Source organism: Nilaparvata lugens, chromosome 2 (genome assembly GCF_014356525.2).
Source record: "Nilaparvata lugens isolate BPH chromosome 2, ASM1435652v1, whole genome shotgun sequence".
In the NCBI taxonomy this organism is placed as follows: Eukaryota; Metazoa; Arthropoda; class Insecta; order Hemiptera; family Delphacidae; genus Nilaparvata; species Nilaparvata lugens.
The window spans coordinates 99,264,409-99,278,661 of NC_052505.1; positions in this window are offsets into that span (position 1 = coordinate 99,264,409).

Genomic DNA, 14,253 nt, shown 5'->3' on the forward strand with positions numbered 1-14,253 from the left:
TCATGCTCTACCGATTGAAGCCAAGCCGAGGCAAATCGTTATTCATTAAAGAATAATGTCAGAATATATAATATAGATATAAACAGGATACACACGACATGGATGGATTAAAAACACTTAAAAACTTACATTTAAACAAGAATTTTCGGGAGCTGGGCCCCCTTCGACAATCAAACAGGAAGTGAAGTGGTGCAGATTTGAACATTCTAACGGTCATGACCACAGAGATGCGGTAGAGATGTTGTGTAGACCATAGAGCACAGACAAATGGAGGCGCACTTATTGAATTGAATTGAATTGAATTACTGCCTTTATTTTCATAGAGAGCGAAGTTACGGCGCAGTCGGCCCTCTCTCACACTTAACTCTCTACCAGATTTTATAGTATTAATTTTCTCATGCTCTACCGATTGAAGCCAAGCCGAGGCAAATCGTTATTCATGAAGAATAATGTCAGAATATATATAATATAATATAAACAGGATACACACGACATGAATGGATTAAAAACACTTGAAAACTTACATTAAACAAGAATTTTCGGGAGCTGGGCCCCTTCGACAATCAAACAGGAAGTGAATTGGTGCAGATTTGAACATTCTAACGGTCATGACCACAGAGACGTGGTAGAGATGTTGTGTAGACCATAGAGCACAGACAAACGAAGGCGCACTTATTGAATTGAATTGAATTGAATCACTGCCTTTATTTTCGTAGAGAGCGAAGTTAGGGCACAGTCGGCCTCTCTCACACTTAACTCTCTATTACAAGACAATACAAATATATGATAAAGAATAAAAATATTACAAACAATATGAAAAACAAACAATATCTACTTATTTGAAATAATAACAAATTTTTAATATTGAAAAGAGAAGGAGATAAATTAACTTGAAAAAAAATATATATATATATAACAATACTGATGAACAGTAGTGATACTTCATCATTGTAGTGAACAAAAAAAAAAAAGAGATCCTAATGTATACAAAATACAAAAACGACAACTATAGTGTTTGCTATACATTCCATTTCTACATATTATTATAAATCTTGAAGTGAATAAGTAAACCACATTTATAATATTTAATTTATTGTAAAAAAAAAGACCATCAAGGAGCCAATTTCCAGATTCTACATTCACACACACACACACACACCACACACACTACAAAGAAGATATATTAATCAATACACAGTTACTATAAGTCGCTCCAGCCAGCCCCCCTCACAAAGTTCATGACAGCCGCACTGAACTGGGATTGCCGCTGAATTGCCCTCACCTCCATTGGTAGCAAGTTCCACAGTTGGCAGGCAGTCACATGAAAAGACCTATTATAGACCACAGTATGATGCCAAGGCACAGTCAACACAGACAAACTATTTCTAGTTCCACCTCTCCCAACCTCTCCCAGAAATCTAGATTTAAAACTCAAATAATCAGGGCTCTTATTGGCGATTAGTTTAAATAGAAACATAAGTATGCGGTAGGATCGAAACCTTTCAAGCCTGAGCACATTAAGCTGAACGAAGTGGGGAGTGATATGTTCACCTTGATCTAGATTATTAACAAATCTTAAGCAATAATTTTGAGCTCTCTGAAGCCGATCAGACAGTGCCACAGTCATGTCATGGGTAAGCGTCACAGTAGAGAAAGGTCGGAAAGATTAGGGTCTTTACCAGCATCAATCTTACCTGAAAAGGTAGAAAGGGCTGATCTTCTTCAGAGAATGTATGCCAGCAAAGACCCTATTACAAGTGCTAGTAATGTGTCGGTCCAGTCGAGATGTCTGTTCATTAAGACACCCAAGCTTTTTACTATATTACAGTACTCCAACTGTTGGTCATTTATTGTCACAAAAGGTCCATTGGCATAGTCAAGGTTAGGAAAGCGTCTATTATGTTCTATTACTATTGCTTTTGATTTATTTTCATTAATGTTTAAACCATGTTGTGATGTCCATTCCGTGATGCTGAGTAAGTCAAAGTTCATTTTGTTACAGCGTTGTCAAAGTCGTCAATGTCAAAATGCAAGTAATTTGCAGGTCGTCAGCATACATCTGATATTTAGTATTGGTCAGTCTGTCAGGTAAGTCATTAATGTATACGCTGAATAACAGAGGGCCCACAACCGATCCCTGTGGCACACCCCTATTGACCACTCGCCACCCAGATTGACCTCCATTTGTCAGTACACACTGCTGTCTATCTGCTAGATATGATCTAATCCAGGCAATGCTGTTGGCTGAAAATCCCTGATTAATCAATTTCTTAAGAAGAAGAGGATGATATATTGAATTAAAGGCCTTACTCATATCAATCAGTACCATCAGAGTAAGCTGTCCATTATCCATAGCCAAGCATATATCATCTTTACACATAAAAGGGCACTCATAGTACTGTATCCTTCCTGAAGCCTGATTGGAATTATTGAGAAGGTTGAAAGTTGAAACATGACCATTAATTTGTTCATGTGCATATTTTTCTAGCCCCTTGGACATGACAGACAGCACTGCAACTGGACGATAATCAGATGGAGAGGAAGATTGGAAGTTTTATTGAGAGGGATGATTTTGGAGGTTATGAATTCAGTGGGGAAACAGAAGAAATGAGTGAAGTGTTATAGAGATGTGTGATGAATGGAAGGGCATAGGCAAAATAATTTTGATAAATTTCATTGGAAGCAAATCAGCACCAACAGCTTCACTCTTGATGGACAAGATTGCATTCAGTACATTGGCTTCAGTCTCCGCAGCAAAGTAGAACTCATCCTGCCTTCGAGCTGTCCTGTACTGGTCTGAATACTCTTGTGCCATATCCAATGTCCCTGGAATATCCACAAAGAAATCATTCAATTCATCAGGGCTGTGATTCAGTATCAACCTGTTCCCATCCTTGCCAACTCCGAGTTTCCTCAGTGTTCGCCATTTGGATGCAGTCGATCTAGCAGACTCAAGAGTGCTGCGGAAGTATCGGCACTTGGAGTTTCGAAGTTGCTTTTTGCAGTGATTCCTTGCTCTCTTATACTCGGCAAACAGCAGCGGGTCACGTGAGTGCCTGGAAAGTCTACATAATCTGTCTCGCTCCTTCATCAGCCGCCTGATCTCAGGACTAATCCATGGCGCCGGTACTCTTGTTACGCGCCTCACCTTAGGAGGTACAAACTTGTTGAAGAGGTAATGTGTATACTTATAAAACATTGTCAGCATTACATCAACATCATTTGTAGAATAAAAATAGTACCAGGGCAGACCAGACGCCTCTCTAAAAAGTTCAGGATAGTTAATATTCCTGAAATCTCGATAATGAATCAATCTTGGCTCAGGCTTTGAACTTTGATGGCATAGACACAGTAAATAAGGTCATGGTGTGACAATCCTGGAGCCGGCATCTGTCCATGTGTTCTGACCGCATCCTCCTCTGAAACAGCAATCAGATCCAACAGGGTGTGTTAGGCTGAGGAATGGTGAGTGGCTTGCAGAGGCAACAGGGATAAGTTACAGGAGTTGAAAATTGTCATTAATTGATTTTTTTTCAGGTGAATTGTGTCTAAGTAAGTCCGTGTTAAAGTCACCCATGACTATGATATGTCTGTAGGCAGCCATACTCTCAATGAGGGCAACTTCAAACTCCTCCATAAACCCTTGCTCCCATTAATTAAAATATCCAGAAGCATGAACTCTGGTTTACTTGCTCTGTTTGTGTCGGATTTAACAATAATTCTAGGCTTTAGAGCATGCTTCACATAGGCTGCAACACCACCTCCGTTTTTATGAAGGCGATCATTTCTCAGCAACGAGTATCCCGCTAGTTCAACTCGTCCTGAAGGCACGATCGGTTTTAACCATGTTTCGCATACCAAGATCACATCACACTCCTGTGTCTCAAACATACAGCGAAACTCATCAATGTGACAACCTACAGACTGCGTATTCTTATGAGCTACTTGAGAAATTTTGAATAATTAAGAAAATTATTGCGAAGCTGCTCCCCAACGCTCAGCGCGGCGCCATCATCATTTCGATAACTCATTGGCTGAGATTACAATGACTAACGCAAGAGGAAAAGGCCGACAGAGACAGACCTCACAACCATAGACTACATCAAATATCTTCTCAACACTATCACACAAAGATTCATACTCCCTTGCATACTTATTAATACTAATGAGATGTAGATCATGATGCTTTAACTAAATTTCAAGATTATTAGGGATAAAAAAAAAGGAGAGAGAAAGTAAGGGTGAAAATAGGTGAATTGTAAGCGCAGAGAAAAAAAATAATAAGCCCATCAGAAAGCCAGACGAACATCATTGACTCCAATATTATTATATATAAAAATTTTAAGTTCGATGATTATTGAATGAAACATTTAAGATCTTCCAAGCAACAAGTAACAAAAAATGAGAGCTGACAGCCTGATGCTTAACAAGATGAGTTACTAGAGCAGATATGTAATAATTATTTTAATCAATTCAGTGTGATAAAAGTTAAATATAATTGGAAGTGATGAGAGAAAGAACTCCTATGCTAAATATGTCTTAAAGCGCATTGAAAGATGAATTTTCATTTACATCCTTACAAAAAAAAGAAGTAAATATATCAATAAAGTACAAAAGAAAAATAAAGCTTTTTATTCTATTTAATGATATTCGATTGGTAGTGTCCATATTGGAAGTGAAATGTGGCTTAAACTAACAAGATATAATGAGGGCATGAGGAAAATCATCACAAACTGAGAGAATTGATTTGGAAAATAGATAAATGAATAAATCAGTAAAATATCAACAGTTATAGAACATAGCACAAACAGCATTGATTTTCTAAAATATAACATTAGAAAGGAAACAGAAGAGAGTGGCAGATGTATAGGATAGCGATGCAGATAATTAATAGCAAGAAAAAAAATTACATCCAGTAGGTAACAAATTGTTTTGTAAATCTGATCGAAATAATCAATCTACTAATTACATGAGAAATAAATTAATTACATGAGAACAGTTTGCATTCTAATACTATATCAATCAAAATGCATTGCACAAGATAGAGTAATTTGCAAAAAAAAAAAAGAATAATAATATTCATCTCCAGAATGATAAGAAGAATAAATGAATAAATATTTATATATTTTCTAATGAAAAAAATTGAATAAATAGATTACTTACCCGTGATTCTCATCCGCAAACCCACAAATCTACCACACTCATCCATCATCAAACTAGCTTACATTATCTATTCTGTGAGTCCACAATGTCATGATTGCTCGAATGAATTTCTCCGTTTTCGATCCATAGAATTCTTCCATCGATTGTCCATACATTCTTGAATCCAACCCTTGCTGCCACCTGCCTGAAGAAGTCATTCCGCCGCTTCGTGAGTTCCTCGCGAATAGTGATAGGAGTGCCCTTGAGCAGCCGCCTCGCCGAGATGACAGCACGCCGAGTTTAGTAGCTGATGAATTTTACCAGGATAGCTCGGCTCCTGGACTCGCCGGGGGCCGAAGGGCGGCCGACGCGATGACATCGATCAATCAGTGAAGTGTCCACTTTCAGGTCAAGTTTCTCGCTAAACATCTTTGTAACGACAGTTGTTATATTCTCCCCACTGACTTCAGGTATGCCAAATATTCTCACATTGTTGCGTCATTGATACTGCGCTAATCCGTCCATTCGGCTCTCCTGAGACTCCTCGCGAGCAGCAAAATTTTTACATATGACTGCCACTTCATTAGTGAGTGATTCAATCTTTTTTTCTATTTCCAAAAAGCGCGGCTCTATTACATGCATCACATGAGAAGTGACAATCTCTTTGAGTTTATCAATCACTTTATCGGCGACCTGATCCGCCAATCTGTCAAGGAATTCGTCGTTAGAGATGAACTCAGATAAGACTTTCTGAATCAGACTCTTCATTCCCTCGTCGAACTCCTCCTCGTGACTGGTAGGCGTGGTGTGAGGTGGAGGTGGGTCGAGCAATGCAGCCAAATTCTTGTCGCTTGCCTTATCTTTTGAAGCCTGTAACTTTGAGTTGCTTCTAGTACCAAGATTCATTTCACACGTTACACTTAGGACGTTTCTACACAAATGTCGTATGACCAATCGCAATGAAATTGAACACTTCTGAAGATATCACTTCCCTACAACTGGTTGCAAAAAATCAAGTCACTAGCACAAGAATTCACGATAAAAACTCGAGTAAAATGCGGAGCCGACACAAAGCATGTCAAGCAAATTTCATGTTCCTTATCTATCCCCCATATCCTCCATTGAAGGAGCATTATGGGATTAGTTGGTGGGTGATAAGGGGTTACAAGCGGAAGATTTAAAATTTGAGTGGGTTATGGATAAGGAAAGGTGTAGATTTGAATTGATAGAAAAGGGGAGATGAAAATTAGAAATCTGAAATGAAGTAGAATAAAATTATAGAATGGAATTATAGAATTGAATCGGAATGAATTCTTTTATTTTTATTTTATTGGAAATTTATTATATATTTGATAGCTGTGAAATTTTTATATATGATGGAATTTATTTCAATTTAATTGGACGGTTGGTGTAGGGTTGATATTTATGGTACTATTGCTGTCTGTTAAGACCAGGGCTGGAAGCAGCTCCAAGCACCCAAATGAAAGCCAATTCTTTTGTCTTGACATCTGAGGAGGGGCTGTGGGTTGGAGGATGACAAGGACTTTGAAGCATTGGTCAAAGTTCTTGTTGTGCTCAGAGCCATGGGTGGGGATGGTAGTGTGGGGTTGCTTTATTTAAATGCCTCACACAGGTATAAAATCCTTCACGGAACCCTCGGTGTTGCAATATCAAATTTTTGAGTATGTGGATGAATTCTACTGAAAACCAGACTGAGAGATTCAATATAAGATTTAATTTTCTAGTCCAAATCGCGGGAGGCACAAACTCCTGCACACCCTTGATCTGTTCAATGATTTTCTCTACGAGAATAATATTCCTTGCAAGTATGCGTCGTAGTGTAGCAATTGCTAGACACCAGATTCAGGGACCTTGAATTATTACCTGTATTGTAGAAAGTGCACAAAATCAAACAGGTCGAGCAAGGAACTTGGTGCATATAATTTGCGGGATTGCGCCACTAATAAATTCCGACGGTCTAGGCTAGGATTGATATACCAAATGCCATTCGGAAGATACTTCGCGGAAAGAATCTTTCCAAGTGTCAGGCTCTATTGTATGATTCTTTATGCTGTAACTGTTTCTGCTCTGTGGTAGGAACTTTTATTCCTAAGTCGATGAAGGGCACAGATAGAAGCTGAGATGTTAGCAGGTAAGGACAGAGAACATATGATTTCGATCTGACCGCACTTAATACCTCCACTTAGATCTGTTCCTTGAACCAAATTTGGATCAATTATTTCAATGATCGTTTTTTGATCGGTGCTTAACAAGTACAAACGTGCCAAACACAAAATCTGAAGGGCTAAAGAAATAATCGAACTCAGGAAGTGGAGTATTAAATTTGAAATATAATGAGCAGTAATAATAATTAAACATTACAATTTCAAGATTTGATAACAGGTTTTGAATAATTTTCTGCTGACAGGCTTATCTGAATTAGTGCTATGATGCTGGGCTATCATGCACACTCTTTTACAAAGTTTAAAAATTATTAAAGATGAATTATGGTTTCAATGATTCAACTAGAAAATATTACAATATGTGGAATTTAATCAGGGTCGTGGTTCAGAAAAATCAAGAAATCGATAAATCAAGAACAACGACTGAACAAGAAATGACTCGGGCATTTTCTCCTCGACAAACCAAACAGCTGGACGATCGACACTAGCGCACAAGCCTGCTACGGGCAGAACTGTAGTCTGGGATTTGGCGCTATAATTCAAATATGCTCTGGCCAGACCATACCCCCGCCTCTGAAAAACTATTTTTCAGCCAAGTTACAAAAACTGAAAAACCAAAGAAAGGAAAAAAAATCCAGACATGCCGAAGAAGAACAAAAACCACCAACACAAAAAAAAAACAACACAAAGAAAAAAAATGCAACAAGCAAAACAACTATTGAGTTGGGAGTGGATACAGTTTTGTAACTGGTCTTTTATAAATACCAGTTTTTAGGCGAACACTCGCCACTCGAACCTCGCCGTCACTTCCCGGAAACACCTGTTCGATGACACCCAGTGGCCACTGCAATGGAGGTGTGTTTGGTTGGTCCACTACCACAACCGTTCCCACACTGATAGAAGTGGGTGATTTCAACCATTTTTTACGACTTTGGAGTTCGTGCAGGTACTCTCTTCTCCATCGGTTCCAGAACGATTGAATGAGTTGACCAATCAATTCATACCCGGTGAGATGATTCACAGGGACACTGTCCACGTCCCGCATGGGAAACGATTTCAACGGTGTTAGCATCAAAAAGTGCGCTGGGGTTAAAGCCAGCGGTTCACACGGATCCTCACTCAGTACACACAGTGGGCGGGAATTCAGGACACCTTCAATCTGCACCAACACCATGTTCAGTTCCTCATAGGTGAGAAGTTGATTGCCAATTACTCGGAACAGATGCAACTTTACAGATTTGACATTTGCCTCCCACAGACCTCCAAAATGCGGTGAACCAGGGGAATGAATTTCCATTCAATTTTGTGTTCGGCGAGTTGACTAGTCAATGTGGTTGAAACTCGGACGAATTCAAAAGTTGAGATATCTTTCGCAACTGTTCCTTGGCACCTACAAAATTAGTACCACAATCGGAATACATCACACAACAGGGTCCACGATGGACAAAAAAATGACGAAACGCGGCTAAAAACATGGGCGTTGATAGATCCGATACCAACTCAATATGTACCGCCTTTGTTGCCATACACACAAACAGACAAATGTAGGCTTTCAAAATACAAGGATTACGACGTCTCATCATAGGAATACGCAAAGGACCAGCATAATCCACACCACAATTTTCAAATGGTTTGCATTTTGACACTAGACAAGCAGGCAGGTCACCCATTTTTGGAATGATTGCATTATTACTAGGTCGAACACGGAAACAACGATTACACTTAAACACACAATACGAATAATAGAGCGAGCAGACAGTATCCAGAATTTCTGTCTGATCAAGGACAACAATAACGAAGGTCCAGCATGACAGTTCTTTGTGATGATAATCAATCAACATCGATACGAAAGCGTCGGATTCTGGTGGGATCATCTGATGACAAATCTCAAATTCCAGTCCAGCATGAGACAAACGACCGCCGACGCGAATCACGCCTTTATCAATGAATGGAGACAGCTTCTGCACCATTTTACATAGATACCTCTCAGCAACATCGAAATCTGATTCCTCTGATTGGGGTAAGATTCGTAAGAATTTGAGAACAAGAATTACAATTCTCAAAAGACGACCATAATCCGAACAACGACCAATTAATGAATATACTGCATTGCTGTTACAATCAGGAGATTTTGTGACTGTCAACACTGACGGTTTTTTCGCCTCCGGTGGATCCACGATCTCTTCCATTTGAGTTCGGACGGGCCAATCGCATTTGTTCTCTGCTAACCATGATGGACCTGAGAGCCACAGCGGAAAGTTCACAAGCTCAACTGGTGATAAACCTCTAGACAAACAGTCAGCGGGATTTCCAATTCCGGCAACATGCATCCACTCCTGTATACAAGAATCCTGTATTTTTGTGACGCGATTACCAACAAAAGTTTGCCATTTTGCGGATGGAGCATTAATCCAACAAGGTGACTGTCGAATCAGAGAGTGCGACAATACGAGACACATGACAACGTTCACTAATAATAGTGACTACTGAATTCATGAGTTCTGCCACAAAGAGTGCCACACACAACTCCAAACGAGGTATTGAAACAACTTTAGATGGTGCTACCTTGGACTTGGAACACAATAATACAACTCTTGACTCCTCGCTCTCCTTCTGCGACTTCACATAGATAACTGCACCATAACCCGACAATGATGCGTCACAAAAACCAATCAAGCTGATGTGAGAATCCTGAAACAAACCAACGGGCGGCTCCGCAAATGACAAGGCAACAACAAAACGACCAGAATTCACACGATGTACAGACTTCCGAAAATTTACCTCACACTCCAACTCGTCCGGTTTCAGTTGACAGCTTGGTGCAGGGCACGATTCCAACTCCCAAAAACGTTCCACAAAACTATCCAATGATGGACTACTAACGAATGGACTACAGATGGCTGTAAAACAATTCAACACATTCTTTGTTGAAGTGAGAATCGGCGCTCTCCCCATCAGAATGTGACCAAAGACACTATTAACAGTCATCAATTCGTGCGATTCACCTGTACTAGGACTCCCACGTAGCAAGTGAGGAACTAACTCTGCACCAATGATGCCATCTATTCTACTAGGAAGGTAGGATTTGTCGTCGGCCAGTGTGAGATTTTCGAGATGATGAAGTTTGGATCTGTTGATTTCACAAGAAGGCAACTTGTCGATGATTTTATCTACCACTGTGGCATCCATTGAAAACTTGACGGTAGGATCCAACTTCGACTGAATCGACACACAAGTACGACCTCGAACTTCACTAGTACCACCACCGAATCCACGAACAACGGTTTTCATGGGCTGGAATGGTAGTCTCAAACGCCGACACAATTTGGCTGTAACAAAATGACACTGACTCCCGGTGTCAATCAAGAAACAAACATCACAAAGCTGACCATTACAATCTCGAATATGTGCAGTGACGGTCGACAACACAACGGTCGAATTTTCTACATCATTGGATGTAGAACAACAACTGATAGGTGATGTGCCACCTGCCTTGGAGTTCGACGAGGACGCAACACCTTCATTGGAACTTGATCTGGAAAAGTGCAATAAAGAATGATGAGATTCTCGACATTGAGCACACTGAGTTTTACTACGACAATTTTTACTCAAATGATCCACATCAAGACAACGAAAACAACAAAACTTTCCTTTAATCAACAATAACGATCCCAAGGAGTCATTTTCAAGAAACTAGCACAATCTACTAACCGATGACCCGGTTTTGAGCACTTCAGACAATTGGGATTTTTACTAGATGCATCGTTAGATGAATCATTGGATTAAACCACAAACACCTTTGATTTATTATCTTTTTTGTGCTTCAAATTAAACGATTCAGTCTGTTTCTCATCAGAAGGAGAGTCTTAATTTGCTTTTCAATGAATTTGACATAATTGGCATAAGTTGGCATAGCCTTGTCACGTACGGCCGATTCAAAATTTCTACGAGAACTTGGATCCAGCAATCTCAAGCCATGATAGAGGAATATCGAGTCTGACAAATCAGTGAGTCGCATCTCTTCACTGCATTGATGGAACTGCAAAACCCATCCAAAATCGCAATACAACCTGCCTTTGATTCTGATTTTATTGGACGAAATTCAAAAATTTGTTTGAAATAGGCATCGACTTGCGCTCGTGGATCGTTATAGCGGGTCAATAATGCCTGCCAAATTATTAGATAATTATTAGCCAATGGTGGCAAATGACGACAAATATTTGCTGCTTGTCCAGTAAGTCTACTTACAAGATATTGGACCCTCTGCTGATCGTTCAAACTCTTGTTGTCATGTACCAATGCCTTAAATAATTCATAGAACACCGACCATTGAGTCTGGTTCCCATCAAATTTTGGAAGGTCGATTTTGGGCAGTACTGACTCGACCGGCTGTGCACTAGCTGCTGGAGCTGCCGAAGATTGAGCAATAGTATCAGTGGCCTCTTTCTGTTTGATAGTGTTAGCCGCTACTTCAATATACTGAAACAGATCTAGATGTGAGTCGTTGAATGCTACAACATGGTCTTTATTCAACTCAAGTTCCAACTCATTAACCACTAATTCTGTCTTTTCATAATCCGAAATGGTCTGAGACACCGAGGATACAACACTAAAAATTGCTCAGCAACTTTTGGATCAGAGACATTTTTAGACAGGTCATAAATTTTTTGCAATCTGGCATACAATTGTTCCAGTTTAGCGCGATGAACCCTGATTTGTTCTGTAATTTTTCCTCCATCCTGAACTCATACACAAAACAATTCAGCCCCGACAATACAAAACAACAGACAATAAAACAAGAATGAGTTCAAAAACTAAATGGAAGGAAAAATCACGACTAGTAAGTTATCAAAGTTAAACTTTGATTATCAATTCACAAGACAAGTTACTGCTGAAGACAAAACTATATGATTAGATAATGTTCTTCCAAAAACTCACAAACAAACGATAACTTGTTGAATTGAACAAACAAAATCATGCAGGTGATTAACCTTCACTAACATGTACAATACAAAATGGACAATACAAAATCCAACAAACAAATTCCTGAGAAAAGAGCACAATGAGCCTAGTTTCAGGAAAATTACAATTCTAACTGAAATAAATTAAATTTCAGACAAATACAAATTGACAAGAAACCTTGCTCTAGAACAAGGCTACAACAAACTAAAGTTGTGCATAGATCAGACCATTCTGAACATGCCAACACTGGACAACTACAAGACTGCTTAAATCTAATGTGTGTGAATTAATCAACAAATTACAAATTTAAATTCATCACGGTTTGGAGGCCCAGAAATGTTCTGAACAAAGCTCAGGCTAGAGCTACTAGAGGACTGTAATTTACTATTCAATTTATCAAATACTAACAAGGAGCAAAATTTGGTCTTCAATTTGAGCCAGGTTATTGGTACAGTCAAACTCTGCATTAATGAACAATAAAAAGAGCAAAAACTCACCAGATTTAATCCAATTTTGTCCACTTGCCCTTCGAAGCCTTTATTAGGTGTTTTGGTCAGATTTGAGGTGGGAGAAATCTGGGAAAAAGATAGGTTTTTGCTTCCAGGCTGTTTTTTCACGTTCAACTTGCAGGCTGGTTCTGTACTATGTTTGAACGAAGCTCAAACTGATTCTTTATAAATTCAAAGCTGATGCAAATTAATTCAATTTAACACTATTTACGCTGTTATATTCATAATTCACACACACACACTTAAACAATCAATTACTAGAAATTTCCGATGGAAATTACATGACAAAATACAAATTTGCTCTTGCACAAGACGACGGGCTGATAAATCAAGAACAATGACTGAACAAGAAATGACTCGGGCTTTTTTCTCCTTGACAAACAACACTGCACGATCGACCTAGCGCACAAGCCTGCTACGGGCAGAACTGTAGTCTGGGATTTGGCGCTAGAATTCAAAAATGCTCTGGCCAGACCAACATAAATTTAACAAATAAGAATCTCACTAGAAGAATGGTAACTTTTAGAACAAGGTCTTTACAGTGAAGGCGTTGAAAGAGAAGTAATCTCTCTCTTCTCGAAAAACTCTTGTGGAGCAGTTCCATCTTACTTAATTTGCATAGAATTTTGCTATTGGTGTAAATAGTATGACTTATACATCACGTCAGAGATGAGTAATAGTTCTTGCTTCATAATAAATAAGAACTGTCTTAAAAATTATCTGCCTTTTATTAGTAATTGAATTCTCTTCATATTTCTCCTTATTCAAAATACAAGAGCAACAAGAGCAAAGAGTTCAGCTGGATATCAGTACCCCGCTCACAGACTGACACTTTTGGAAAAAGGACCATATTATTCGGGACTGAAGCTCTTCAATTGTCTACCTGAAAGAATACGGTTATGTCCCAGTCAGCAGTGAGGCTTGATTCAAGGCTTGAATTAGAAGCAGCCTCCACTTTTCAATCAAGGCTGAAGTTGAATCCAGCTGAAAACGATCTTGCTTGACATTCAACTCGAAGTCCCCTTGAATTTCCATACTAGAATCGAAAGCAGCATACCCTTGTTTTTCAAGGCTAACAAACTTGGTTGGAATCGAAATTGAATATGGCATGCTATGTATTCGTTTGAATTTAGCTTTTATTGCATGGGTCAAACAAGTCTTGACTTTGCCTTGAATTCCCCTTGTCAGTCAAAGCTGACAGTCTTGATTAGAATCGATCTTGAATATGGCTCGAAAGGTATTCGTTTGAATTTAGCTTTTATTGCATGAGTCAAACAAGTCTTGACTCTTCCTTGAATACCCCTTGTCAGTTAAAGCCGATTTGAATCGATCTTGAATATAGCTTGCTACGCATTCCCTTGAATTTTGTTTCTATTGTGAGTGTCAAACAATCCTCGAGTAGCCTATTTTACATTGTCTATTTCTCATTGCCACTTCCAAAATCTCCTCTAATACAG